This window comes from Falco biarmicus, chromosome 12 (genome assembly GCF_023638135.1).
Source record: "Falco biarmicus isolate bFalBia1 chromosome 12, bFalBia1.pri, whole genome shotgun sequence".
Classification (NCBI taxonomy): domain Eukaryota; kingdom Metazoa; phylum Chordata; class Aves; order Falconiformes; family Falconidae; genus Falco; species Falco biarmicus.
Window position 1 is genome coordinate 31342664 of NC_079299.1, and position 12854 is coordinate 31355517.

A 12854-nucleotide genomic window follows, 5' to 3' on the forward strand; every position below is an offset into this window, starting at 1 on the left:
CTTAAGCCCTCTTGCTGATGTTTCAGCTTTATTGCAACCTAGATGACAAGCAACTCCACAAATATAATTTCCAGTGCACCTACAAGCATTTTTTTAAACCAGGCAACATGCAGTTTTCTTATCCCAGAAATATTTTTGAGAGAGAAAAAGGTTCATGTATTTCTAACTATGAGAAAATGTAAAAGAAATCTAGAAAAAAAAATTCAAATTAACAATCTGGAAAGGGGAAAAAAGCTCAGCTTGAGTTAGTCATTGGACTTTTTAAAACTTCAGATTTCAACTTTAAACTCTTTAATTTATTACCTATGATAAATAGTTTCTATTTATTCTGTAAGGAAAAACAAAACTTTTTTTCTTCTTGAAATTGTTGAAAAGTTTATCTCCTTTTTTCAAACTCAAGAACTTCTCACAAAACAAAGTTTGCTATGAACATCCTCCTACTGCCACCTACACATTTCTCATGATCTAGCTATCATGCAGCCATGTGGTGAGCTGGATAAGCTTCATAAGTCAATGAAAAATAAAATAATAGTAAAAATAAAAATCAACCACTGAAAAATAATGACTGGTTTTCCAGTGGATGACTGCACTGATCTGGCTTACAGCACCTATATTGAATGCAAGAGAGGTGAAGGGAACACACAGCCCAGGGGCTGAGGTGGAGCAAGAACATCCCTGTTGATGGCCGCCTGCATTTTGAGCAGATTAAACACACCATGACAGCAAGCCTTCAGGACAGCCACTAAAGATGCCCCAGATGAGAGGAGTAGAGAGCAATTAGCAATTCCTGCTCGAGTTTATGTGGTGAGTTTGACTCAGCCAAACTTGCAGATTTGACTTGGAATCCATAATAGAAAGAAAAATTCTGAAAGGTCTTACGTGGGCACTTTGCTTTTTATTTCAATTGGAAAAGTGATTGGGGACTTTTGTGGTCCTCCTCCAGGACAAACATGGGATCCCCAGGTCATGGATTACTCACAGGAGGTGCCAGGAAAAGATGCTGCCACTCAAACTGACTCAGAAATTGCTTTTGCAGGTCTTGGCCAATACTCCTAAACCTGTTCGGTAATTTCAGTGAGGTACATGTAAAGGAACATGCTTTATAACTGCTCAAGGTTAAACAAGTGGTTAGATAGCTGATCCTTAGAGACAACATAAAACGGAGAAACAGGCACCTTTCCAACTCAGCAGAAAACATACCTGAAACTATAACTTAAAGGCATCCAAAGATGTTAGAATGAAATCGTTAATTACACTGTTTTTATGGGGCTGATTTTATCGTGAAGAGCTTGGCAACTTTTCTGCACAGCTAACAGTTTGTTCTGGCTGGGATCCAACATAGATGCATAACCAGAGCATCTGTGGGTTTGTTTTAATTGTACTCCTGTTCATCATTTGGGTAACACTGGACTTCATTTTGTGCTCATATTTGATTAGTGAGTTAATAAGGGGCCAGATGCTTCTTTTCACTATTGCTGAAAGAAAAGTAGATGACTTTGTGGTGGGAAGTGAGAAAAAGTGCATGCCCTACAGCATCATCCTTTGCTTCCCCCAACCCTGTAAAAGTGGCAAATACTGGCACAGTATCTACAGGGATGAAGATGGAGATCTTCTGTCCTCCTCTGAGACACCAACATAACTTTAGTAAAGTACATCTTTAAGCATTTACAACATACTTAGTAAGTGCAAGCATTGCAATGAGATTAAGGTAGGATGAGTCCTTGGGAAAAAATTTAAGAGTTTTGGAAAGCAAGCAATACTGTACCAGGAAGACAGGCACCATTGTCTGGAAGGAGCAACATGGAAAAATCCTTTTGCCCTGATGAACGCTGCATACTTTACATGAGCTTCCCCCCCTCCACCCCCCGCCCTGGCCCGGCCCCTTCCTTCCCATGTCTTTTTTTTTTTTTTTTTTTTTCTTCCAAGTTTAAGCTCTGATCCCATGAATGAAAACTGACATGAATCGACTGGAGTAGTGGATTACTTGATAACTATACAAAAAAAGAGTATTCATAGACTTCATGTCCACTCACATAAACCATCCTACCAAATAAGCCATGCTTCCCAGGTCTTAGGAACCATGATCCAAACTGGCTAGCTAATGAAATGAAAAGGAAAGCCTCCATACTCTATTGTCATTTCCCCGAATCTGAGACAAAAGACTGTATTTTCAAGCTAAAAGCTTCTTGTTAATCTGTCTCTTCAGTGGCATTATTGTGAAAAATAATAATATTTTTTATGAAAAAGAGATTATTCATTGTATTTTTATAAAGCTACGTATACTTAAATAAAACTAATCTACAACAGCAGTATATGGGATGGCTCTCCAATGGTTTGTAACACAGTACTTTTCATTTAGAATCATCTTCATTTATCCCAAAATATTTTAATCAGTCACCCACCGACTGCATAGCTACATGATGGCCTTTTATACCCACCTCCTTCCTTGGTAGGATGTTATTTTGTAAATAGACTCTGCAGTTTCAACAAATCTCCCCAAAATTCAGTTGTTGTCTGCAATAAAGTGGGCTTTTGTGAAATCCTTGGTTATTTATCCACTACGTACCCCTTTGCCAGAGAGATACCAGCAGCCTGTTGCTGAAGCCAATTTCTCCCTCTCTTTTGCTGCTTCACAGTGACAGCTTCCACAATGTAGCTTGGTGGAAAACAACTTCCAGGGACTTCCACCTTATCTTGACTTCCAGTTCTGAGGTGTTTATGTCTTTACTTGGATTACCTATTTAGAGAAGCAAAATAAGATTCTTTTGAAGACAACCCTACACTCACTTCAGATACCAGACTAGTTTAAAAATACAAACAAAAACATTTTTTCCAGACAAGCATTGTTTTTTGAGTACAAAATTGGAAACCAAATAATGAAAGCAAAGCATAAAACCAACAAACCCACACTGAAGACATGTGCACATCAGTCCATATCAGTCTCATGTCCTCACTGCAACCCTGAGTTTATCTACAGCACTTCTCAAGCCAATGGCCAGACCACAGCATCAAGAGTACTGCCTTTCACGCTGGGCCTTCTCAGAGGCCTCGTTTGGGTTCAAGTGCCAAGATAGCAACTCAGGAACAGTTCATTTCCTTATGAGTGTTTTTCAGAGTTAACCTGCAATGTTGCATTGCCAGCCATAAACCCATGCCTCACCTGAGGGGTGCTTTGTTCTGTATAGCTCTTTCTGCAAGACAGAATTCCAAGACAAAAACCCTTCAACTCTTCTCTAACAAAAAGCAGCAGGAGTAGCACAACCTCTCTAGCAAATGTGGTTGTGATAACATTCACTTCCTTTGTACCAACTACAGCTCTGATAATTCCTGTTTCCTTCTCCCTGTTCTTTAGGACTGAGCTTGTTTCCGATTCCTTTTTAATTAAAAAAAAAAATTAAAAATCAACAAACTAAACCAAAAAACAACAAAAAAACCCAAAACAAAACAAAACCCCAAAAACCAACTCAAAAAAACCCACACACAACCAAAAAACAGCCTTCAATATTTGGGTTCCTATGAAGTGAAGCTTTCAGAGCTTATCTAACAGTAAGCGATACTTCCTATTGAATGCACTCCCTGTGTCACTACAGCAGTTTAAAAAATTTTGCTATGTTTTTTAGAGTATGTATCACACACCTCATCAATCCCTCAGTCTCCAGTTCACTGGTAATTCCTCACAGCGACCTGGTGCAACATGCTAATAATATGGATGAAGAAGCTGGCATTCAGAGCCCTCTGGGATTATTTGAAACACTGACTGGGTCACATTTTGTCTAATGAATCCAACACAGAAGAGCAGACTCCTTTTGTCAATTATTTTTTTTAAATGGTTATTCACAGATTATATTTTATGAGAAAAACAAGAAAAGTTGTTGGAGAAGAAAGGAAAATTAATGATATGATATTAAATTTATCATTTAATGATACAATATTAAAGATAATGATAGTCAGTGCAACTATCACAATGCCCAGTGAAGTTGTGAGCTTAAGCTGTAACTATGGCAAGTTAGAAATTCCATGAATGTAGAAGGCAGCTCCTGCTAACAGATATACTTTTCACTAGCTCAAGCCTTATGGAGATACCACTGGCTCTAGCAATTCATTAATCAACTCTGACAATGCCATTCAGGATGGAATAAAGTCTGTATTTAGTCACACTATTTATTTATTTGTACTGCAATAGCATCTGAGACCTCTAGCTATGGAGTATGACCCCTTTGAGTTGGAACTATAGAACTACAAAATGAGAAGACTTCCTTAATAAAGTTCAAAAAATAAAAGATAATGCTCCTAGAATTTACAAGCTACGCCTTAGACCTCTGGTTCCTGGAAAGTGCAGGGGAAGGGGCAGAACTAGTTAAATAAGACTGTCACATTTAATGCATAGTCATTTTTCACTGTAAACCTACATACACATTGAAGTAATGAAGGAACTAACCACACTAAAAGGAGTAGCAGAAGTCACAAAGGAGGATTATAAAGTTTGCAATGAGAAGAAAGAAAAATGGATATTAAGAGACAAAGAAGAATTCTAAGGAGTGTGTTAGTGAGAATTATGTCAAACAGTTATAAACCCAGTAATGTAACTTGAAATGATTATGAAGTCCACGATAGCAAAAAGAACACAGCTACCTCAAAATGCCTGTGCAGATGATTTATCATTGTGGACACAAGGCACTGAGCTGTAACAGTCCTCAAAGCTAGGGTGGTCCTGCGAGCATGCCCCAACCTGGGCAGCAACAGGGAGATCTACTGATGTGAAATGGTTAAGAAAGGAACAGCACACCATCTCAAATGACAACAGCCTTTAGGAGTTGAGACCACAGGGTCTGTAGAGATTGTGGGGGAGTAAAGATCACTGTCTTCAAACAGGCAGTGTTCTCAGATTGGTTCACTCAGTCTGGCTGAAGTGATTGTTTAGTGGGTGCAGTGATGCCAGAGATGGCCTTGTCAATGACACTATGCATTGGCCTGGACTTCCCTAACAGCATTTCCGCTGCTTGCAGTAAATGAAGTTTTATAAAACATTTTGAAAGTGTACCATTGGTGAAATATGCAGAGAACAGCCCATGAATGCCATGCTTGCAGGCATCTAATCTGTATCTGTATCACTGGTAAAATCATCTTCACTCCATGTTCTGTTCTGACTCTGAATGTGCTCAAATGATGTATTGGCTTCCAACTATATTGTCAGTTCAGCAAACTGTAATCAACTTACTATTTACCATCATATCATGCAGTAATACTTCAAAATTCTTTACTGGTTTGGGGCTGCTCAAATATGCATATACATATTAATGCATGCAATACCACACTTGGAAGAAAGGTATACAGTAATTGGAAAGGCAGCTCATGAGGTTATTTAATGAACAGCGATCCCCACAGATCACCTTCCTCTGCAACTTTCATCTCCGTGAATGCACTCTTTAGTTATTCTGCTGATTCCTCTCAGCAGGAAAAATCCATTAAATATTTAATTAAGCTGTGTTCAATATATGAGGTAAGTGAACTATTCTATCTAGTGCTAGCTTAACATTACATGCTGTATCATAACGTTCTGCACAAAACAGTGTTGCAGTGATATGCACATTACTGGAGATTTTGTTCTATTTGCTTATGAATAGTAAAAGTAAAAAGAAAATGAACATGCAAATCAGTGTTTCTTATCTAAATGTACTCCTTTTAGCTATTACTATTTAATCAGTTTAGGAGGAGATGAACTCTGGGAACTGCTGGTGCACTAATAGGTGAACATTGAAGTGAGGGGTTTTTTTGCTTGTTTTGCATTTTAAGCAGAGCAGGAATTCACTGGTAGAGAAAATCCCTGTGTATGGCTTGCATAGCCACAGGCATGACAGACCATAGTGGAAATTTTAAACTGAATGAAACAGAGGTAAAACAGAAAGGGGCAAAACTTGGTGACTCTGAGACATAACATTTAACCTAAGTACAGCACAAACCACTGCTTCAGAACTGCCAGCAAAATCTTGCGGACCCTCAGTCGATTCCCAGCCATTAGGGATGACATACACCATAACGTTTGGAATATACAGGGAGAGGAAAGAGAATCAAATTGCTGTACATTTTGTCACAGCTGAGGTATGACAATTGCCAAGGGCAAGCGTTTCTGCTGCAGTTGAAACAATTGCTTCCAGCAAGGAAATATTAGAGACAAAAAAGAATCAAAAACCAACTCCAATCTTCAGAGGACAAGTATTTTCTCTTTGCAACATTAGATAAACAATATGCACAAAGCAAGATCACTGTGTAAGAAATTCTTGCAACTGCAGCATCATGTGAACTAAAAGAGGATCTAATCCAGAAACTTGATTTCCTAAGCTGACATAGCAAACATTCATCAAAGGTTAAATAAAAGATTAAGATTTTAACTTCCTAGTATTTGAAGACAGGGACAATGGGGTTCAGTCCTACAAAGCCTGAAGAACTGTGGATAAGATGCCACTACATAACACCCCAGAACAGACTGATGGAAAGCTATGATTAGAAAAGGGGACAAACCTCAGGTGTTTTTTTTTTTAATCAGGAACTCAGTGCTATGGAAACAGGCAACAGTTAAGATGTTTTAGAATTTGTCCCAAAGTTAACTGGCTTCAGTAGGTGACTTCCCATTATTTGAAAGTACTGGATTGCTACCCTGCTCAATTACTTACCCATCTGCCTTATTCCTGATCTCTTATTAGGAGCAGGCTGTCATTTGCACAGAGAAAATGACAGAAAAAATCAGAAGATGGGAACAGCTAATAAAAAAATAATGAAGAAAAGAAATAATTATGAAAAGAAATAAAAATTACATTGTCTACTTTTTTCTCTTGTCAACTGGAATCCCCATACAGTTCAGTAATCTAAGTGGTAAATACTCCCTCACATTGCCAAAAAGGCAAGTCAGCCACATATCATAAAATCCCAGCTGATTTAACTTTAATAAACATCTTTTATAATAAAAGCAAATGTATCCCCTTTTCCACTGTAATGCTTCTTCTTAATGCCTTTTTTTTTGGGGGGGGGGGGGGGGGGGGATTTTTAAGTGGGGGATCTTATAAGCACTAAAACAAAAACATCCTGAAAAAATGCAGAACAGAGCCTTGTTGCAAGCAGACAGGGGAAGATCTGCCAGCTGCTCAATTACTGGTTTTGAAATAAAGCAGGTTCTTGAACTAGACCATCTACAACTTTACACAAACTCAGAAAGTCCCTGATCTTGCAAGGGGGCAGGGAAGGAAGCAATTTGAACCAAATTGAAAGGAAAACCTCCCTAAAGGTTTTCTTCCAAGAGGATCAGATATTGATGCTTCCCTCAAAAGAAGCTATTTTAAATGAATAAATAAATAAGGCTGAATAGAAACAGTTATTTTCCATACATCCTTCTGAACCATAGGCAAGAATGAGGGACAAGGTTGGCAGGTTTCATCTTTATTACACACACAGAAAGAAAAAAGAAAAATCTACAATCAGATACTGTTAAAGATGCTATTGGTTTAAAGCCATCTCTCCTTCTTCAAAGGGTGACAGAAATGTGCTGGCCCCACAGGGAAATTGAGAATCTTCTCATCTTTGTGCTATAATCTTCTTGTTTCTAGTCTTCCAGGGCCATAAATCACTGCTTACCACTGTGACACATCCTTCTGTAGAAATACCATCACTAGGCCAGGCTGAATGTCTCCTAGCCTAGTCTTAGACAAGGATAATTTTAGGGGAGAGGGAAGCCACCAGATGCACGTGTTCATCCAGGACAAATATAAAAAGAGTTATGTATCAAACCACATAAACAAGCTAGTCTTTTTTTTTTTTTTTTTTTTTTTTTGGGATGTATGGGCATTGCAGCTGCTCACTTCACCAGGATTCTGATGATAGCATTTGGTCCAAAATCATATTCTCTAAGTTTACATCTCAATAATCCAATTAAAATGTATGAGAACTAATTAAACCTAGTGGATAATGATAATAACAATAGTACATAGTAATTTATAGCATTCTCCATCTTCAATGCACTTTATGGGCATTAACTAATTAATGGGTAACATGAATTTAAAAATCAATGCATGAGCACAGCATATGATTGGAATTAACATTTCAATTACTCTCTCTGACCACTACATTTATAAAATGACTCTTATTCCTTTGCACGTATGTGCAGTAATTAAAAAGGATTTTGTACTACTGATTACCAAGTAATTACAGAGTTTCTGAACCATCCTATACACTCAGTGAGAAATCACATCTGCTCGCCTATTCTCCTCAAAATTCTGCCTTTTTAGTTGATTTCCACAGACCCCTATTATTGTAATCTCTTTTTCTTAAACTTTTCTCGTGTACAGGGGATTCTGTGCAGTAACTTCAATCACAACTTTGATGAAAACTTCAACAGCTACACCACACCAGAGACAAGGTGAAGCTCCTCAGGAAAAGCCATTGCAGCTGCCATGACCCTGGGACTGAAGTGATCAAATGCAGACAGAAAAGCTGGATTTGGGAAGTGCCTGGGACCAAATCCCCATTGCTTCTTCCCATGTGGCAAGTACCCTCACCCATCTCCTAGTGACTGCAGCCTTCACTGATAGACCTCAAAAATCACCACTTTAGTACTGCTAGTGCCACACCCAGAGCAGTACAGAGCTTGCCATAGGCTAACTGCTCTGGAACTGCTTCACAGGCCATTTTTAATTTTTTTTATTATTATTTTTATTTTTAGCCTGAGCCTTCTGATTGCACCACAGCAGATTAAATGTAATGCAAGTGTATCTATGCAGGGGCCAAACATGGAAGTCTTCCACTAGGAGGAATTGAGGCTCTCAGAAACACAAAACAAAGACATGTTTTGGCAACTCATCTTCCCCTGCCGCCAATTTAAATCTTACAGTTTAAAATTACTTCCTTTCAACATCTTTTGGTTTTGTGGCTAACGGATTGACCTTTTTGAGAAGGGAAAAGCTCCTTCTGGGTTTTTTTGCAGGCCACTAGTCTGCAGGGATGTCAGACTGAGTGCCTGGATAACCCACAGTTATTAGATTTTCCCCAATAGTTTTCAAGGGTTTTCAGGTACTAAAACCAAACCAAAACAAAAATCCCCAAAGCCATAAGCATCCATACACACTAGCTGTCATAAACAGCCTACAATAAAAAGAAACCTCCCTCAGCTGACAGGGTAAATCCATTTGCCTTTTCACCACAACAACAATTTGCAGCACAAGGTCTCCCTGCTAATGCCTTGTACCACTGCCCTCTCCACCTGCAGAGTTTCAGTTTGTCCTCCTGCTGTTTCACACACCTTTTTAATGAAAATTAATTCATATTGCAGCATTTTCCCTGACAGATGTGTGGGCTGAGACTCTCCTTGCTCTGCTGTTCTCTTTCTTTATAGACCAATGCAAATTGCCCAGCCAGAGTTTCCTGTAAGAATCTCTCTTTTCCCCCACATCCCTGCATAATTGTCAAGCATTACATTTGAACTTTTAAGTGTAGAGGGACAAAAGCATTTATCCAGCCTGATACAGTTACCTCTTTCAAATCACTTTTCTGCTCATGCCTTAACTCTTTTTAGCTGGCTGCAGAAGCCTCTGAGCAGCTGGTACCCATTCTAACTTGTCTTTTTCAGTGCTAGTTACCTGTTTCCAATCAATGAAAGCAATAGCACATTTCTCAAGTTTTCCCTATTTCATAAATAAATATAAATCTAATGCTTTCAGCATACAGGTTGAGGTGACAAAAAAAGGGGAGCACAACAGCAAAAGCCAACAGAAACCATGCAAACCCTGCTGAATAAAGTTCTTTCTGGTAATTCAATTATCAGATTCTTTTTTTCATTTATATTAATAAAATACCTTAAAAAGTCTAAGCAAGGAAAAGGCAGCACTGATTTTAATCTTGCTCATTATATCATTTGCTTCTGACTAACAGGGCTGCAAATATCCATTCTTATGTTAATTATTTTTTTTATTATTCTTTAAAATGGAGTTATTTCTTTAATTTAGAAAGAAGCTAACTGGCAAGGTCTATGTAACAATATTTCAAGCTCATTGCATTTTACTTTCAGCCATGAAAAAAATCTGTACAACTATGAAGACAAGTTTCAATCAAAATGCAATTGATCACTTCAGAAAAGCATTTCTGTACACACTGTGGAAGAAAGAACTGTGGTAATAAAATTTTCTAGACCCTGAATGGACATTCTCATTGGTAATTCTCACTAGCAGGATGGTCCTGTACCCTTACTAGGATCTGTGAGGACGATCTTACAATAGCAATAGTGAGGCAAACAGGTTGAAATACCAAAAAAAATCCAGGGTCATTATTGCCACACTGAGACAGAACTCTGAAGCTGAAACATTTGATTGCTATAATGTAGGAATCAGACTTGGTGACAGAATTTTTCAGGCAAACATAAGATGGAAGTGTTCCTGGTACTCCAACATGGAGCCTACCCCAGGAATTCACGTGAATCTACCCACGTGTGCAGCAACTATTGCTGCTACTATCGCTTTGTAATCTCTAAAGAAGATAACAAGGGAAAAACACCCAATTTTTAAAAGCACAGAAAAACATTTTTAGAAGAGCAAGCAAGTTCATACCATCTTGGTAGGCTTGGGAGAGTTGCTGGACAGTAAATAAGGGAGAGGAATAATGCTCTGAGCCTCAGAGATGATTTTTAGACAAGATTCAGGCACTGGCCCAGAGCATGAGGAAATTTCCATTGTTGTTAGTACTGTACGTCATCTGTATAAATAAACTTTCCTAAGCCATCCTCTTCTCATTGCCTTTCAGAAATACTGCACTTAAAAAAAAGTCATTAAAACCTGAAGACTGCAGGAAATGCAAAGTATTTCTCTTTTACAAAAATGTTCTAAAGGAAAGAGGTATCATACGGAGCAAGATTTCATAAGAAATTATAGCCTCATAGCTATCCCATTTTGCTTTTCCATTTACCATTTCTACCCACCTGCTCTCCCACCCACACAAGCCCAGCATTATTAATGCTTATGAAAGACCATAAAGTTCTCATAATAAAGAATGTTTCTGTGCATTATCTAGAGAATAATGTAGCTCATTCAGTATGTTCTCTTGGAGAAAAAAACATTTTGGTCTGCTGTAACTAGATGCTCTTTCTTGGGACAATATATTGCCCTGAACTACTTGATTTTCTTTTGGATTTCTAAGGTTACAAAACTGTTCTGCCTGGAGACAGTGACTTTCATTATGGTGAAGCTCACCTATAGACAGTGTCAGGTGTACTGTTTGTTACATGTCATCATCCTGTACCATGCGTTATGTGCAGAAGGAGGAGATACATCTTTGATCCTAAAAGCTGTTTTCTGGGTTTATCTCACTACTGAAAAAATAGCTGTACTAAGGCCCAGGTTTTTGTACCCAAAACCTACTTCAAGGTTATGCTTTGCTGTCATTTATTGCTAGCTGCTGAAAAGTTCTTTATTAGCCAGACATTTGGTGATGTCACTAAATCATACACTTGCAAAACAACCTAATTAAGCATTTGCTTGTGCTAAGGTTAAGGTCAGACTGCAAATTTGGAAGTCAGTTGTGAAGCCAGAGATTTCAGCTGACGATGCTTTACCCGAATACCCATAAGCTTAACGTTATGGTAAAAACAGCAGAAGCATCTCAGGTAGGCAAGACTGTTTTAGCAGAAGAGGAGAGAGGCAATCCTTGAGGCAGCCAACATTCAGGCACTCCAGTGCTTTCTAAATGAAAACCAAAGTTTTGATCTGCCCACAGCAGTGCAATGACAGCCAGTGCTGAACATGGAAGCATTGGTACAAAGTGCTAGTGTCAGCCTGTAAAATCGGTGGTCATCCTCAGCATTACCTAAAGGGACTGAGCAGTCTTCAAGGGTAAACAGTCCTCTGCTATTCCGCTTCACAGTAATCTAGTCTAGGAGCCAGGGTGGGGTAACTATAGCAAGAACTGCATCAAAAAGAAGTTTGCAAAACCCTGCCCCATTGAAGCTGGAAGTACTACACTGAGGTTAAGGCTTGCCATGCAGGAATTCAGGGCTGTTAACAAGAGCATAGAATATTGCAAACTCTTCAACAGGAGCTGACATTATTCCCCATAGTGCCCGCAGTGCTTTTTATTCCTATATGCTCCATCTCCAAACTGAATTCACATCATCATGCTTTAGTAGGGGTTTCCCTCTCCTAGTAGCCTTACAAACACAGGAAAACTAAGGAAATCCAGCTTGCATGTTGCAAAGAACACTGGCTGAAAGCTAGGTGCATGCCAGATAGGCTATGGTACTGTTGCTCCCCAAAGCCTCACACACACTGAGCCAGGAAGGCAGCCTAATGATTTATTGGGAGAAAACTGAAATCTAGGTTATGAGAGTCCTCACTGAGTATTTAGCAAGGAGGGGACAGTACCCAAGTATCACGCCCCCAAAATGAAATCAACAATGGCATAGCAGCCTCATCTGTCCATGAGAAGTACTGCATGAGAAGTAGAGAAACAGCAGAGTGCCTTCGGTCAGCCTAGTGAATTTTGTACATTTGTCAGTGAATATTTATTAAAAGAAACAACAAAAACCTGCCACAAACAAACAAAAAAACACAAAACTGAGTTAACTGAATTTTTCGAAGGTAACTCGAACATGAGTTAGCACTGAAATTACAGAAATCATAAACAAAAGAGCAAATAAAACATGATTGCTTTGAGGAGCCAAGAGCTACATTCCTCTCTGCCTTTTACCTACTTAAGTCAAACACTGCCTAAATAAACTTTCTCTATGCCTGGCTTTGATTAGGAATGGTGACCCAGACTTATCTTCCTTCGGTTTTGCCACCTACCTGAATGTGCTTGCATGGAGCCAGTCACTCTGTGCGCTC